This window comes from Oncorhynchus tshawytscha, linkage group LG31, assembly GCF_018296145.1.
Source record: "Oncorhynchus tshawytscha isolate Ot180627B linkage group LG31, Otsh_v2.0, whole genome shotgun sequence".
Lineage (NCBI taxonomy): Eukaryota > Metazoa > Chordata > Actinopteri > Salmoniformes > Salmonidae > Oncorhynchus > Oncorhynchus tshawytscha.
The window spans coordinates 34,897,287-34,915,817 of record NC_056459.1 but is presented as its reverse complement, the minus strand read 5'-3'; the positions used below and the strand labels follow the sequence as shown (position 1 = coordinate 34,915,817).

Here is an 18,531-nt window from a genome sequence, read left to right as displayed (position 1 = left end):
GAACGGAGTGCTCGGGTTGGGGTGTAGGGTTTGAGACCTGGGCTGCAGAACGGGAGCTGCTCAGTAGGGGTGGGAGGGTTTGAGACCTGAGGTGTTGCAGAACGGAGTGCTCGGGTTGGGGTGTAGGGTTTGGACCTGGGTGGCAGAACGGGAGCTGCCCTCCAGTAGGGGTGGAGGGCCAGGAGACCTGAGGTGGCAGAACGGAGTGCTCGAGTTGGGGTGTAGGGTTTGAGACCTGAGGTGGCAGAACGGAGTGCTCGAGTTGGGGTGTAGGGTTTGAGACCTGAGGTGGCAGAACGGAGTGCTCGAGTTGGGGTGTAGGGTTTGAGACCTGAGGTGGCAGAACGGAGTGCTCGAGGGTTGGGGTGTAGGGTTTGAGACCTGAGGTGGCAGAACGGAGTGCTCGAGTTGGGGTGTAGGGTTTGAGACCTGAGGTGGCAGAACGGAGTGCTCGGGTTGGGGTGTAGGGTTTGAGACCTGAGGTGGCAGAACGGAGTGCTCGGGTTGGGGTGTAGGGTTTAAGTATAGTCTGAAGGTAGGAAGGGGCAGTTCCTCTTGGTAAGCATACTAACCCCTACCCCAAACCTAACCCCTACCAAAACCCTATCCTCTAACCTAACCCCTACCCCGACCCTACCCCGACCTTACCCCAACTCTACCCTACCCCAACTCTACCCCGACCCTGACCCTACCCCGACCCTACTCTGACCCTACCCCAACCCCAACACTAGCCCAAACCTAACCTCTAACTTCTAACCCCAACCCCAACTCTAACCCCTAACCCCTACCACAACCCTGACCCTACCCCGACCCTACCCCGACCCTGACCCTGACCCAACCCTACCCCAACACTAGCCCAAACATAACCTCTAACTTCTAACCCCAACTCTAACCCCTAACCCCTAGTGTGTAAAATGGCTCTGGAGAGGATGGCTGCCGTTTCATGGGCTCTTAAACCAACCGTGCCATTTTGTTTATTTTTTCAGAATAAATGTTTGTGACGTATTTTGTACATCATGTTGCTGCCACAGTCTCTTAAGACCTAAAATAGCATATGGAAAATCAGAACAGATTCATCTTCAACTGGATAAAGAATCTTAAATGTGTTTTACCTCATTTCTATCAGCATGGTAAATGTGCAACCAAAGAGAAAAAAACTCTAGACCACCTTTACTCCACACACAGAGACACGTACAAAGCTCTCCCTCACCCTACATTTGGCAAATCTGACCATAATTCTATATTCCTGATGCCTGCTTACAAGCAGGAAACACCAGTGACTTGGTCTATAAAAAAGTGGTCAGATGAAGCAGATGCTAAGCTACAGGACTGTTTTGCTACCACAGACTGGAATATGTTCCGGGATTCTTCCGATGGCATTGAGGAGTATGTACACCACATCAGTCACTGGCTTCATCAATAAGTGCATCGATGACTTCGTCCCCACAGTGACCGTACGTACATACCCCAACCAGAAGCCATGGATTACAGACAACATCCGCACTGAGCTAAAGGGTAGAGCTGCCGCTTTCAAGGAGCAGGACTCTAACACGGAAGCTCATAAGAAATCCTGCTATGCCCTCGAAAAATCAAACAGGCAAAGCTTCAATACAAGACTAAGATTGAATCGGCTCTGACGATCGTCGGATTTGGCAGGGCCTGCTACCTATTACAGACTACAAAGGGAAGCAGAGCCGAGAGCTGCCCAGTGACACGGGCCTACCTGACAAGCAAAATTACTTCTATGCTCGCTCCGAGGCAACTAACAATGAAACATGCATGAGAGCACCAGCTGTTCCAGATGACTGTGTGATCTTGCTCAGTTGTGCACTGGGGCCTCCCACTCCTCTTTCTGTTCTGGTTAGAGACAGTTTGTGCTGTTCTGTAAAGGGAGTAGTACACAGCGTTGTATGAGATCTTCAGTTTCTTGGCAATTTCTTGCATGGAATAGCCTTCATTTCTCAGAATGAGAATAGTTATTTGTTTCTGGCCATTTTGAGCCTATAATCGAACCCACAAATGCTGATGCTCCAGATACTCAACTAGTCTAAAGAAGGCCAGTTGTATTGCTTCTTTAATCAAAACAACAGTTCTCAGCTGTGCTAACATAATTGCAATATGGTTTTCTAATGATCAATTAGCCTTTTAAAATTATAAACTTGGATTAGCAAATACAACGTGCCATTGGAACACAGGAGTGACGGTTGCTGATAATGGGCCTCTGTACACCTATGTAGATATTCCATTAAAAAAATAATCAGTTTCCAGCTGCAATAGTCATTTACAACATTAAGAATATCTACACTGTACAAGGACATTTCAAAGTGACCCCAAACTTTTGAAAGGCAGTGTATATATTACCACAATTACCTCTACTAAACGGTGCCCCCGCACAGTGACTCTGTACCGTAACACCCTGTGTATAGCCTCCACATTGAGTCTGTACCGTAACACCCTGTATATATCCTCCACTTTGACTCTGTCCTGGTACCCTCTCTATATAACCTTCACATTGACTCTGTGCAGGTACCCCTGTATATAGCCTCCACATTGACTCTGTACCGTAACACCCTGTGTATAGCCTCCACATTCAGTCTGTACCGTAACACCCTGTATATATCCTCCACTTTGACTCTGTCCTGGTACCCTCTCTATATAACCTTCACATTGACTCTGTGCAGGTACCCCTGTATATAGCCTCCACATTGACTCTGTACCGTAACACCCTGTATATAGCCTCCACATTGACTCTGTACCGTAACACCCTGTATATAGCCTCCACATTGACTCTGTACCGTAACACCCTGTAAATAGCATCCACATTGACTCTGTACCGTAACACCCTGTATATAGCCCCCACATTGACTATGTACTGGTACCCCCTGTATATAGCCTCTACATTGACTCTGTACCGTAACACCCTGTATATAGCATCCACATTGACTCTGTACCTTAACACCCTGTATATAGCCTCCACATTGACTATGTACTGGTACCCCCTGTATATAGCCTCCACATTGACTCTGTACTGTAACCTCCTGTATATAGCCTCCACATTGACTCTGTACCGTAACACCCTGTATATGGCCTCCACATTGACTATGTACTGGTACCCCCTGTATATAGCCTCCACATTGACTCTGTACCGTAACACCCTGTATATAGCCTCCACATTGACTCTGTACCGTAACACCCTGTATATAGCCTCCACATTGACTCTGTACCGGTACCCCTGTATATAGCCTCCACATTGACTCTGTACCGTAACACCCTGTATATAGCCTCCACATTGACTCTGTACCGTAACACCCTGTATATAAAATCAAAATCAAATCAAATCAAATCAAATTTTATTTGTCACATACACATGGTTAGCAGATGTTAATGCGAGTGTAGCAAAATGCTTGTGCTTCTAGTTCCGACAATGCAGTAATAACGAGCAAGTAATCTAACTAACAATTCCAAAAAAACTACTGTCTTATACACAGTGTAAGGGGATAAAGAATATGTACATAAGGATATATGAATGAGTGATGGTACAGAGCAGCATAGGCAAGATACAGTAGATGATATCGAGTACAGTATAAACATATGAGATAAGTATGTAAACCAAGTGGCATAGTTAAAGTGGCTAGTGATACATGTATTACATAAGGATGCAGTCGATGATATAGAGTACAGTATCAACGTATGCATATGAGATGAACAATGTAGGGTAAGTAACATTATATAAGGTAGCATTGTTTAAAGTGGCTAGTGATATATTTACATCATTTCCCATCAATTCCCATGATTAAAGTGGCTGGAGTAGAGTCAGTGTCATTGACAGTGTGTTGGCAGTAGCCACTCAATGTTAGTGGTGGCTGTTTAACAGTCTGATGGCCTTGAGATAGAAGCTGTTTTTCAGTCTCTCGGTCCCAGCTTTGATGCACCTGTACTGACCTCGCCTTCTGGATGACAGCGGGGTGAACAGGCAGTGGCTCGGGTGGTTGATGTCCTTGATGATCTTTATGGCCTTCCTGTAGCATCGGGTGGTGTAGGTGTCCTGGAGGGCAGGTAGTTTGCCCCCGGTGATGCGTTGTGCAGACCTCACTACCCTCTGGAGAGCCTTACGGTTGAGGGCGGTGCAGTTGCCATACCAGGCGGTGATACAGCCCGCCAGGATGCTCTCGATTGTGCATCTGTAGAAGTTTGTGAGTGCTTTTGGTGACAAGCCGAATTTCTTCAGCCTCCTGAGGTTGAAGAGGCGCTGCTGCGCCTTCCTCACGATGCTGTCTGTGTGAGTGGACCAATTCAGTTTGTCTGTGATGTGTATGCCGAGGAACTTAAAACTTGCTACCCTCTCCACTACTGTTCCATCGATGTGGATGGGGGTGTTCCCTCTGCTGTTTCCTGAAGTCCACAATCATCTCCTTAGTTTTGTTGACGTTGAGTGTGAGGTTATTTTCCTGACACCACAGGTGGGCCCTCACCTCCTCCCTGTAGGCCGTCTCGTCGTTGTTGGTAATCAAGCCTACCACTGTTGTGTCGTCCGCAAACTTGATGATTGAGTTGGAGGCGTGCATGGCCACGCAGTCGTGGGTGAACAGGGAGTACAGGAGAGGGCTCAGAACGCACCCTTGTGGGGCCCCAGTGTTGAGGATCAGCGGGGAGGAGATGTTGTTGCCTACCCTCACCACCTGGGGCGGCCCGTCAGGAAGTCCAGTACCCAGTTGCACAGGGCGGGGTCGAGACCCAGGGTCTCGAGCTTGATGACGAGCTTGGAGGGTACTATGGTGTTGAATGCCGAGCTGTAGTCGATGAACAGCATTCTCACATAGGTATTCCTCTTGTCCAGATGGGTTAGGGCAGTGTGCAGTGTGGTTGAGATTGCATCGTCTGTGGACCTATTTGGGCGGTAAGCAAGGTGGAGTGGGTCAAGGGTGTCAGGTAGGGTGGAGGTGATATGGTCCTTGACTAGTCTCTCAAAGCACTTCATGATGACGGATGTGAGTGCTACGGGCGGTAGTCGTTTAGCTCAGTTACCTTAGCTTTCTTGGGAACAGGAACAATGGTGGCCCTCTTGAAGCATGTGGGAACAGCAGACTGGTATAGGGATTGATTGAATATGTCCGTAAACACACCGGCCAGCTGGTCTGCGCATGCTCTGAGGGCGCGGCTGGGGATGCCGTCTGGGCCTGCAGCCTTGCGAGGGTTAACACGTTTAAATGTCTTACTCACTTCGGCTGCAGTGAAGGAGAGACCGCATGTTTTCGTTGCAGGCCGTGTCAGTGGCACTGTATTGTCCTCAAAGCGGGCAAAAAAAAAGTTATTTAGTCTGCCTGGGAGCAAGACATCCTGGTCCGTGACTGGGCTGGGTTTCTTCCTGTAGTCCGTGATTGACTGTAGACCCTGCCACATGCCTCTTGTGTCTGAGCCGTTGAATTGAGATTCTACTTTGTCTCTGTACTGGCGCTTAGCTTGTTTGACAGCCTTGCGGAGGGAATAGCTGCACTGTTTGTATTCAGTCATGTTACCAGACACCTTGCCCTGATTAAAAGCAGTGGTTCGCGCCTTCAGTTTCACACGAATGCTGCCATCAATCCACGGTTTCTGGTTAGGGAATGTTTTAATCGTTGCTATGGGAACGACATCTTCAACGCACGTTCTAATGAACTCGCACACCGTATCAGCGTATTCGTCAATGTTGTTGTCTGACGCAATACGAAACATCTCCCAGTCCACGTGATGGAAGCAGTCTTGGAGTGTGGAGTCAGCTTGGTCGGACCAGCGTTGGACAGACCTCAGCGTGGGAGCTTCTTGTTTTAGTTTCTGTCTGTAGGCAGGGATCAACATAGCCTCCACATTGACTCTGTACCGGTGCCCCTTGTATATAGCCTCCACATTGACTCTGTACCGTAACACCCTGTATATAGCCTCCACATTGACTCTGTACCGGTACCCCTGTATATAGCCTCTACATTGACTCTGTACCGTAACACCCTGTATATAGCCTCCACATTGACTCTGTACCGTAACACCCTGTATATAGCCTCCACATTGACTCTGTACCGTTGCACCCTGTATATAGCCTCCACATTGACTCTGTACCATAACACCCTGTATATAGCCTCCACATTGACTCTGTACCGGTACACCCTGTATATAGCCTCCACATTGACTCTGTACCGTAATACCCTGTATATAGCCTCCACATTGACTCTGTACCGTAACACCCTGTATATAGCCTCCACATTGACTCTGTACCGTAACACCCTGTATATAGCCTCGCTATTGTTATTTTACTGCAGGTTTTTAATTTTTTATTACTTTATTTGATTTATTTATTTTAACCATTGTTGGTTAAGGGCTTGTAAGTAAGCATTTCCCTGTAAGGTCTAGCTAGACCTGTTGTGTTCGCACATAAACAATAACACATTGATTTGATTTGATTTGACCCCTAACAGGAGATAACAACAGACACATACATGACAGAGAAAATTACATTACTCACGTTATATTATTGTAGCTACCTTATCATACAAACCTAACCTCTCATCTAATCACCTTTCCTGACCCGTCGTCTCCTCTAGTCGTCTCCTCTAGTCTAACAGCTCCCTGTTTAAATGAAACTCTATCAATCAATATATTATTAAATTAATCAGGATATTGTTCAGAAACATGCTACAGCACATGCATATAGTAGCTCTAACGTCTAACAGTTTATCTACTGTCTGTTGATAGCAGGTCTAACAGTATATCTACTGTTGATAGCAGGTCTGACAGTTTATCGACAGTCTGTTGATAGCAAGTATGACAGTTTATCTACTATTGATAGCTGGTCTGACAGTTTATCTACAGTCTGTTGATAGCAGGTCTATTAGTATATCTACTGTCTGTTGATAGCAGGTCTAATAGTATATCTACTGTCTGTTGATAGCAGGTCTGACAGTATATATACTGTTGATAGCAGGTCTGACAGTTTATCTACTGTTGATAGCAGGTCTGACAGTTTATCTACTATTGATAGCTGGTCTAATAGTATATCTACTGTCTGTTGATAGCAGGTCTGACAGTATGTATACTGTTGATAGCAGGTCTGACAGTTTATCTACTGTTGATAGCAGGTCTGACAGTTTATCTACTATTGATAGCTGGTCTGACAGTTTATCTATTGTCTGTTGATAGCAGGTCTGACAGTATATCTACTGTTGATAGCAGGTCTGACAGTTTATCTACTGTTGATAGCAGGTCTGACAGGTTATCTACAGTCTGTTGACAGCAGGACTGACAGTTTATCTACAGTCTGTTGATAGCAGGTCTGACAGTATATATACTGTTTATAGCAGGTCTGACAGTTTATCTACAGTCTGTTGATAGCAGGCCTGACAGTTTACCTACTGTCTGTTGATAGCAGGTCTGACAGTATATCTACTGTTGATAGCAGGTCTGACAGTTTATCTACTGTTGATAGCAGGTCTGACAGTTTATCTACTGTCTATTGATAGCAGGTCTGACAGTATATATACTGTCTGTTAATAGCAGGTCTGACAGTATATCTACTGTCTCTTGATAGCAGGTCTGACAGTATATCTACTGTCTGTTGATAGCAGGTCTGACAGTTTATCTACAGTCTGTTGATAGCAGGTCTAATAGTATATCTACTGTCTGTTGATAGCAGGTCTAATAGTATATCTACTGTCTGTTGATAGCAGGTCTGACAGTTTATCTACTGTTGATAGCAGGTCTGACAGTTTATCTACAGTCTGTTGATAGCAGGTCTGACAGTATATCTACTGTCTGTTGATAGCAGGTCTGACAGTTTATCTACAGTCTGTTGATAGCAGGTCTGACAGGATATCTACTGTTGATAGCAGGTCTAATAGTATATCTACTGTCTGTTGATAGCAGGTCTGACAGTTTATCTACTGTCTGTTGATAGCAGGTCTGACAGTATATCTACTGTTGATAGCAGGTCTGACAGTTTATCTACTGTTGATAGCAGGTCTGACAGTTTATCTACTGTTGATAGCAGGTCTGACAGTTTATCTACTGTCTGTTGATAGCAGGTCTGACAGTATATCTACTGTTGATAGCAGGTCTGACAGTTTATCTACTGTTGATAGCAGGTCTGACAGTTTATCTACAGTCTGTTGATAGCAGGCCTGACATTTTATCTACAGTCTGTTGATAGCAGGTCTGACAGTATATCCACTGTTGATAGCAGGTCTGACAGTTTATCTACTGTTGATAGCAGGTCTGACAGTTTATCTACAGTCTGTTGACAGCAGGCCTGACAGTTTATCTACTGTCTATTGATAGCAGGTCTGACAGTATATATACTGTCTGTTAATAGCAGGTCTGACAGTATATCTACTGTCTCTTGATAGCAGGTCTGACAGTATATCTACTGTCTGTTGATAGCAGGTCTGACAGTTTATCTACAGTCTGTTGATAGCAGGTCTAATAGTATATCTACTGTCTGTTGATAGCAGGTCTAATAGTATATCTACTGTCTGTTGATAGCAGGTCTGACAGTTTATCTACTGTTGATAGCAGGTCTGACAGTTTATCTACAGTCTGTTGATAGCAGGTCTGACAGTATATCTACTGTCTGTTGATAGCAGGTCTGACAGTTTATCTACAGTCTGTTGATAGCAGGTCTGACAGGATATCTACTGTTGATAGCAGGTCTAATAGTATATCTACTGTCTGTTGATAGCAGGTCTGACAGTTTATCTACTGTCTGTTGATAGCAGGTCTGACAGTATATCTACTGTTGATAGCAGGTCTGACAGTTTATCTACTGTTGATAGCAGGTCTGACAGTTTATCTACTGTTGATAGCAGGTCTGACAGTTTATCTACTGTCTGTTGATAGCAGGTCTGACAGTATATCTACTGTTGATAGCAGGTCTGACAGTTTATCTACTGTTGATAGCAGGTCTGACAGTTTATCTACAGTCTGTTGATAGCAGGCCTGACATTTTATCTACAGTCTGTTGATAGCAGGTCTGACAGTATATCCACTGTTGATAGCAGGTCTGACAGTTTATCTACTGTTGATAGCAGGTCTGACAGTTTATCTACAGTCTGTTGACAGCAGGCCTGACAGTTTATCTACTGTCTATTGATAGCAGGTCTGACAGTATATATACTGTCTGTTAATAGCAGGTCTGACAGTATATCTACTGTCTCTTGATAGCAGGTCTGACAGTATATCTACTGTCTGTTGATAGCAGGTCTGACAGTTTATCTACAGTCTGTTGATAGCAGGTCTAATAGTATATCTACTGTCTGTTGATAGCAGGTCTAATAGTATATCTACTGTCTGTTGATAGCAGGTCTGACAGTATATATACTGTTGATAGCAGGTCTGACAGTTTATCTACAGTCTGTTGATAGCAGGTCTGACAGTTTATCTACTGTTGATAGCAGGTCTGACAGTTTATCTACAGTCTGTTGATAGCAGGTCTGACAGTATATCTACTGTCTGTTGATAGCAGGTCTGACAGTTTATCTACAGTCTGTTGATAGCAGGTCTGACAGGATATCTACTGTTGATAGCAGGTCTAATAGTATATCTACTGTCTGTTGATAGCAGGTCTGACAGTTTATCTACTGTCTGTTGATAGCAGGTCTGACAGTATATCTACTGTTGATAGCAGGTCTGACAGTTTATCTACTGTTGATAGCAGGTCTGACAGTTTATCTACTGTTGATAGCAGGTCTGACAGTTTATCTACTGTCTGTTGATAGCAGGTCTGACAGTATATCTACTGTTGATAGCAGGTCTGACAGTTTATCTACTGTTGATAGCAGGTCTGACAGTTTATCTACAGTCTGTTGATAGCAGGCCTGACATTTTATCTACAGTCTGTTGATAGCAGGTCTGACAGTATATCTACTGTTGATAGCAGGTCTGACAGTTTATCTACTGTTGATAGCAGGTCTGACAGTTTATCTACAGTCTGTTGACAGCAGGCCTGACAGTTTATCTACAGTCTGTTGATAGCAGGTCTGACAGTATATATACTGTTGATAGCAGGTCTGACAGTTTATCTACAGTCTGTTGATAGCAGGCCTGACAGTTTACCTACTGTCTGTTGATAGCAGGTCTGACAGTTTATCTACTGTCTGTTGATAGCAGGCCTGACAGTTTACCTACTGTCTGTTGATAGCAGGTCTGACAGTATATATACTGTTGATAGCAGGTCTGACAGTTTATCTACATTCTGTTGATAGCAGGCCTGACAGTTTACCTACTGTCTGTTGATAGCAGGTCTGACAGTTTATCTACTGTCTGTTGATAGCAGGTCTCACAGTATATCTACTATTGATAGCAGGTCTAACAGTATATCTACTGTCTGTTGATAGCAGGTCTGACCGTTTATCTACAGTCTGTTGATAGCAGGTCTATTAGTATATCTACTGTCTGTTGATAGCAGGTCTAATAGTATATCTACTGTCTGTTGATAGCAGGTCTGACAGTATATATACTGTTGATAGCAGGTCTGACAGTTTATCTACTGTTGATAGCAGGTCTGACAGTTTATCTACTATTGATAGCTGGTCTAATAGTATATCTACTGTCTGTTGATAGCAGGTCTGACAGTATGTATACTGTTGATAGCAGGTCTGACAGTTTATCTACTGTTGATAGCAGGTCTGACAGTTTATCTACTATTGATAGCTGGTCTGACAGTTTATCTATTGTCTGTTGATAGCAGGTCTGACAGTATATCTACTGTTGATAGCAGGTCTGACAGTTTATCTACTGTTGATAGCAGGTCTGACAGGTTATCTACAGTCTGTTGACAGCAGGACTGACAGTTTATCTACAGTCTGTTGATAGCAGGTCTGACAGTATATATACTGTTTATAGCAGGTCTGACAGTTTATCTACAGTCTGTTGATAGCAGGCCTGACAGTTTACCTACTGTCTGTTGATAGCAGGTCTGACAGTATATCTACTGTTGATAGCAGGTCTGACAGTTTATCTACTGTTGATAGCAGGTCTGACAGTTTATCTACAGTCTGTTGATAGCAGGTCTAATAGTATATCTACTGTCTGTTGATAGCAGGTCTAATAGTATATCTACTGTCTGTTGATAGCAGGTCTGACAGTTTATCTACTGTTGATAGCAGGTCTGACAGTTTATCTACAGTCTGTTGATAGCAGGTCTGACAGTATATCTACTGTCTGTTGATAGCAGGTCTGACAGTTTATCTACAGTCTGTTGATAGCAGGTCTGACAGGATATCTACTGTTGATAGCAGGTCTAATCGTATATCTACTGTCTGTTGATAGCAGGTCTGACAGTTTATCTACTGTCTGTTGATAGCAGGTCTGACAGTATATCTACTGTTGATAGCAGGTCTGACAGTTTATCTACTGTTGATAGCAGGTCTGACAGTTTATCTACTGTTGATAGCAGGTCTGACAGTTTATCTACTGTCTGTTGATAGCAGGTCTGACAGTATATCTACTGTTGATAGCAGGTCTGACAGTTTATCTACTGTTGATAGCAGGTCTGACAGTTTATCTACAGTCTGTTGATAGCAGGCCTGACATTTTATCTACAGTCTGTTGATAGCAGGTCTGACAGTATATCCACTGTTGATAGCAGGTCTGACAGTTTATCTACTGTTGATAGCAGGTCTGACAGTTTATCTACAGTCTGTTGACAGCAGGCCTGACAGTTTATCTACTGTCTATTGATAGCAGGTCTGACAGTATATATACTGTCTGTTAATAGCAGGTCTGACAGTATATCTACTGTCTCTTGATAGCAGGTCTGACAGTATATCTACTGTCTGTTGATAGCAGGTCTGACAGTTTATCTACAGTCTGTTGATAGCAGGTCTAATAGTATATCTACTGTCTGTTGATAGCAGGTCTAATAGTATATCTACTGTCTGTTGATAGCAGGTCTGACAGTATATATACTGTTGATAGCAGGTCTGACAGTTTATCTACAGTCTGTTGATAGCAGGTCTGACAGTTTATCTACTGTTGATAGCAGGTCTGACAGTTTATCTACAGTCTGTTGATAGCAGGTCTGACAGTATATCTACTGTCTGTTGATAGCAGGTCTGACAGTTTATCTACAGTCTGTTGATAGCAGGTCTGACAGGATATCTACTGTTGATAGCAGGTCTAATAGTATATCTACTGTCTGTTGATAGCAGGTCTGACAGTTTATCTACTGTCTGTTGATAGCAGGTCTGACAGTATATCTACTGTTGATAGCAGGTCTGACAGTTTATCTACTGTTGATAGCAGGTCTGACAGTTTATCTACTGTTGATAGCAGGTCTGACAGTTTATCTACTGTCTGTTGATAGCAGGTCTGACAGTATATCTACTGTTGATAGCAGGTCTGACAGTTTATCTACTGTTGATAGCAGGTCTGACAGTTTATCTACAGTCTGTTGATAGCAGGCCTGACATTTTATCTACAGTCTGTTGATAGCAGGTCTGACAGTATATCTACTGTTGATAGCAGGTCTGACAGTTTATCTACTGTTGATAGCAGGTCTGACAGTTTATCTACAGTCTGTTGACAGCAGGCCTGACAGTTTATCTACAGTCTGTTGATAGCAGGTCTGACAGTATATATACTGTTGATAGCAGGTCTGACAGTTTATCTACAGTCTGTTGATAGCAGGCCTGACAGTTTACCTACTGTCTGTTGATAGCAGGTCTGACAGTTTATCTACTGTCTGTTGATAGCAGGCCTGACAGTTTACCTACTGTCTGTTGATAGCAGGCCTGACAGTATATATACTGTTGATAGCAGGTCTGACAGTTTATCTACATTCTGTTGATAGCAGGCCTGACAGTTTACCTACTGTCTGTTGATAGCAGGTCTGACAGTTTATCTACTGTCTGTTGATAGCAGGTCTCACAGTATATCTACTATTGATAGCAGGTCTAACAGTATATCTACTGTCTGTTGATAGCAGGTCTGACCGTTTATCTACAGTCTGTTGATAGCAGGTCTGACAGTATATCTACTGTCTGTTGATAGCAGGTCTAACAGCATTTCTAATGTCTGTGGCTGCTTGTCAGTTCACGTAGAATGACTTATCTTTTTAGGAGCCTAGTTCTCCATCACACCTGTCTTTGTTTTCTCTGTGTATGAGACCTTTCTGAGAGCAGTTGGCCCTTTGCATGTCCTGCTTTCCGCCCTCAAAGTCTATGTTGTATGTGTCTTCCAAGCCTCCTTTAACAGCTTGCGTAACTAGGGGGTGAATGCGAGCCGCAGGGTACACTTCATGGCCAGCCAAATTAACAGACAGACACTACATCAAAAACACTACATGGAACCAAGTGAGCAAGCGATCACTTGTTGCAATCAGGGCCACAATTCAAGACGGACCACAGCTGTGCCATGTGGTTTCCAATAGCTATACAGTGTCCAATAAGGGAAAGGGGGAGGAAATGAGGGGTTTGGAAAGGAGGGGTTTGGAAAGGAGGGGTTTGGAAAGGAGGGGTTTGGAAAGGAGGGGTTTGGAAAGGAGGGGTTTGGAAAGGAAGGGTTTGGAAAGGAGGGGTTTGGAAAGGAGGGGTTTGGAAAAGGGGGGTTTGGAAAGGAGGGGGTTTGGAAAGGAGGGGTTTGGAAAGGAGGGGTTTGGAAAGGAGGGGTTTGGAAAGGAGAAAGGGGGTTTGGAAAGGAGGGGTTTGGAAAGGAGGGGTTTGGAAAAAGGAAAGGGGTTTGGAAAGGAGGGGTTTGGAAAGGAGGGGGGTTTGGAAAGGAGGGGTTTGGAAAGGAGGGGTTTGGAAAGGAGGGGTTTGGAAAGGAGGGGTTTGGAAAGGAGGGGGGGTTTGGAAAGGAGGGGTTTGGAAAGGAGGGGGTTTGGAAAGGAGGGGTTTGGAAAGGAGGGGTTTGGAAAGGAGGGTTTGGAAAGGAGGGGGGTTTTGGAGGGGGTTTGGAAAGGAGGGGTTTGGAAAGGGGGGTTTGGAAAGGGGGTTTGGAAAGGAGGGGTTTGGAAAGGAGGGGTTTGGAAAGGAGGGGTTTGGAAAGGAGGGGTTTGGAAAGGAAGGGTTTGGAAAGGAGGGGTTTGGAAAGGAGGGGTTTGGAAAGGAGGGGGAAAGGAGGGGTTTGGAAAGGAGGGTTTGGAAAGGAGGGGGTTTGGAAAGGAGGGTTTGGAAAGGAGGGGGTTTAGAAAGGAGGGTTTGGAAAGGAGGGGGTTTAGAGGAGGAGGGGAGAAAGGAGGGGTTTGGAAAGGAGGGGGGAAAGGTTTGGAAAGGAGGGGGTTTGGAAAGGAGGGGTTTGGAAAAGGGGGAAAGGGGTTTGGAAAGGAGGGGGTTTAGAAAGGGAGGGGTTTGGAAAGGAGGGGTTTGGAAAGGAGGGGGTTTGGAAAGGAGGGGTTTGGAAAGGAGGGGTTTGGAAAGGAGGGGTTTGGAAAGGAGGGGTTTGGGAAGGAGGGGGTTTGGAAAGGAGGGGTTTGGAAATGAGGGGGGTTTGGAAAGGAGGGGGTTTAGAAAGGAGGGGTTTGGAAAGGAGGGGTTTGGAAAGGAGGGGGTTTGACAGATAAAGATAAGGCAGATGTGGACTCGAGTGCCATACTTTGACTGCAATGTTTAAATTGACTGGATAGGTGAAAGGCAGCAATGCAATGGAAAGCAATTGCAAATAGTACTGCACCTTTAACTCAGAAGTTGTCTGAAGCTGTTATGAACCACTGATACAGGCTCAGATAAGCTTTTAACTCCCCTATGAATAAGGATACGTTTGGGGATAGGGTAATCTGATCCTAGATCTGTGGTTAAGGAACCGGTCAGCATTAGCATGTTTATGAGATGCCACCATTCTGCAAAGATTTCCTCTATTTGGAGAATGGGTGTTGCAACAAAGTTTAGAGAGGGGTTTAGAAAGAGGGGTTTGGAAAGGAGGGGGCAGAGAGGAGGGCGAAAGGAGGGGAGAAAGAGAGGGTTTGGAAAGGAGGGGGAAAGGAGGGGAGAGAGAGAGGGGCAGAGAAAGGAGAGGTTTGGAAAGGAGGGGTTTAGAAAGGAGGGGTTTGGAAAGGAGGGTTTGGAAAGAGAGGGGTTTAGAAAGGAGGGGTTTGGAAAGGAGGGGTTTGGAGAAGAGAGGGGTTTAGAGGAGAGGTTTAGAGAGGAGGGGTTTGGAAAGGAGAAAGAGGGGAGAAAGGAGGGGAGAAGGAGGGGGAGAAGAGAGGGAGAAAGACAGAGAGAGAGAGAGGGTTTGGAGGTAGAGAGACGGAGGTAGATAGAGGGGAGAAGAGAGAGGGAGAGAGGAGGGAGACAAACAGAGAGGGGGCAGAGAGAGAAAGAGAGAGAGAGAGACAGAAAAGAGAGGGGGCAGAGAGAGAAAGAGTGGAGAAAGGAGGGTTTAGAAAAGGAGGGGTTTGGAAAGGAGGAGAAAGACAGAGGGAGGGTTTGACAGATAAAGATAAGGCAGATGTGGAGTGCCATACTTTGAGCAATGTTTAAATTGACTGGATAGGTGAGAGCAGCAATGCAATGGAAAGCAATTGCAAATAGTAGCACCTTTAACTCAGAAGTTGTCTGAAGCTGGAACCACTGATACAGGCTCAGATAAGCTTTTAACTCCCCTATGAATAAGGATACGTTTGGGGATAGGGTAATCTGATCCTAGATCTGTGGTTAAGGAACCGGTCAGCATTAGCATGTTTATGAGATGCCACCATTCTGCAAAGATTTCCTCTATTTGGAGAATGGGTGTTGCAACAAAGATAGAGAGAGAGTGAGAGAGGGCAAAGAGCAAGAGAGAGAGGGAGAGAGAGGGAAGAGAGGGGGCAGAGAGAGAGAGACAGAGAGGGAGAGAGAGGGAGAGAGAGAAGGCAAGAGAGAGAGACAGAGAGAGAGAGAGAGAGAGAGCAGAGAGAGAGAGGGAGAGAGAGAGAAAGAGAGACGGGGAGAGAGAGAGAGAGAGGAGAGAGAGAGAGAGAAGGGGCAGGAGAGACGGAGTAGATAGACGGAGAGAGAGAGAGAGAGAGAGAGAGAGAGAGAGAGAGAGAGAGAGAGAGAGAGACAGAGAGGGGGCAGAGAGAGAGAGAGAGAGAGGAGACAGAAACAGAGAGGGGGCAGAGAGAGAAAAGAGAGAGAGAGACAGAAACAGAGAGGGGGCAGAGAGAGAGAGAGAGAGAGAGAGGAGAGAGAGAGAGAGAGAGAGAGAGAGAGCAAGAGAGAGACAGGAGAGAGAGAGAGAGAGAGAGAGAGAAATAGTATACAATTAAGGTGAGTGCATCAGGTAACACACACACAGCCTCACAAACGCACACACACACACACACACACACACACACACACACACACACACACACACACACACACACACACACACACACACACACACACTCACACACACATAAACACACACAGCCACACACACACACACACACACATAAACACACAGAGCCTCACACACACACACACACACACACACACACACACACACACACACACACACACACACACACACACACACACACACACACACCCTCACCCTCACACACACCTCACACCACACACACTTGCCCACACACACACACTCACACACACACACACACACACACACACCTCACACACACCCACACACACACACCCTCACACACACACACACACACACACACACATAAACACACACCCTCACCCTCACACACACACACACACACACACACACCACACACACACACACTCGCACACACACACACACACACACACACACACACACACACACACACACACACACACACACACACACTCACACACACACACACACACTCACACTCACACCCTCACACACACACACACACACACACACACACACACACACACACACACACACACACACACACACACACACACTCACACTTGAAACAGCCAGCACACCCTCTGTGTGTAGTGAGAGTGGGTGTGTTTGTGCGTGTCACACACACACACACACACACACACACACACACACTCACACTCACACTTACACCCTCACACACACAGACAAACACACACACACTTACGCACTCACACACAGACGCGGTCCAAACCGAGACCAGCGCTCCACTAGTGGTTGCCAGGAAACGGTCGGCCTGGTGCTAACGTCTTCCTCCCTATAGAGGATGTGAAACAGCCAGCAGCCATCTCTCGGCTCTGTGTGTGTTTGTGCTTGTGTGTGTTTGTGTGTAGTGAGAGTGGGTGTGTTTGTGCGTGTTTGTGTGTAGTGAGAGTGGGTGTGCTTGTGTGTGTTTGTGTGTAGTGAGAGTGGGTGTGTTTGTGCTTGTGTGTGTGTGTATGTGTGTAGTGAGAGTGTGTGTGTTTGTGCTTGTGTGTGTGTGTGTGTGTGTGTGAGAGTGTGTGTGTTTGTGTGTGTATGTGTGTAGTGAGAGTGTGTGTGTTTGTGCTTGTGTGTGTATGTGTGTAGTGAGAGTGTGTGTTTGTGCTTGTGTGTGTATGTGTGTAGTGAGTGTGTGTATGTGTATGTGTAGTGTGTAGTGAGTGTATGTGTGTGTGTGTGTATGTGTGTAGTGGGTGTGTGTGTAGTGTGTGTGTGTGTATGTGTGTAGTGAGTGTGTGTAGTGAGAGTGTGTGTGTGTGTGTGTGTATGTGAGTGTATTTGTGCTTGTGTGTGTGTGAGTGTGTGTGTGTGTGTGTGTGTAGTGAGTGTGTGTGTGTGTGTGTGTGTAGTGAGAGTGTGTGTGTGTGTGTGTGTGTAGTGAGATGTGTATGTGTGTGAGAGTGTGTGTGTGTAGTGAGATGTGTGTAGTGAGAGTGTGTGTGTATGTGTGTAGTGAGAGTGGGTGTGTGTGTGTGTAGTGAGTGTGTGTGTAGTGAGAGTGTGTGTATGTGTGTAGTGAGAGTGGGTGTGTATGTGTGTAGTGAGAGTGGGTGTGTATGTGTGTAGTGAGAGTGTGTGTGTGTGTGTAGTGAGAGTGTGTGTGTGTGTGTGTGCGTCTATGTGTGCAGTGTGTATGTGTGGACCCATCCACCCACAGGCACATAGCGTGAGTTAGACAGGAAGTTCACTCGCTGCTTATTCTGTGTAAACTTAACAATTACCCATAGGCCACAGAAGTTTGGCCACAGATTTAGGATCAGCCTTCCCTCCCTATGTCCTAAGCCTTAATTATTAAGGGGTGGTGTTATAAGACTGACCGCAGATCAGCATTTCTACTCTTCTCAATAATAATAAAACACAACTCCATCAACGATACCTGCTCTTTTCTTCTTACCTTCACACCTGTCAAAAGTCGATCCTCTCTCTGTATTTCACCTCCCTCTTCCTCTTTTCTCTCCTTCCTCCTCCTCTTTAACCGTGATCTGTTATTCCGTATCCTGTTAATCGGTTAATCCCACAAAATCAGTCTGTCCCAGTGTAGCCTGCTATCCCACTAGGGTCTCAGTGGCTGTCTCTCTCTCTCTGTCCCTCCCTTATTAAGACACTCTGCTACCGTGGACACTACTGTAGCTACTAGCTAGCTCTACACATCTCTCTCTCTCTTTCTCTTTTCTCACACTTCTCTTTTTCTGACGTCTATTTAGAGACATGATGTGTTTTACCCTTTCCGTA

The 18,531-nt window shown here is 45.3% G+C and overlaps 1 protein-coding gene across 4 annotated transcripts in view; it reads right to left on the bottom strand.

Moving 5' to 3' along the window:
* LOC112229185 (CYFIP-related Rac1 interactor A) overlaps positions 1–18,531 on the bottom strand; it is a 61,444-nt gene that overhangs the window by 39,036 nt on the left and 3,877 nt on the right. Inside the window, exon 1 of one of the 4 annotated variants that reach the window (XM_042309937.1) lies at positions 18,194–18,460. The exons of 2 other annotated variants lie outside the window; for them this stretch is intronic. The gene's annotated coding sequence lies outside the window, so the exon portion shown is untranslated. Of the gene's footprint in view, positions 1–18,193; positions 18,461–18,531 lie in introns of those variants that run through there. One more of the 4 variants, XM_042309941.1, reaches the window with a different exon arrangement.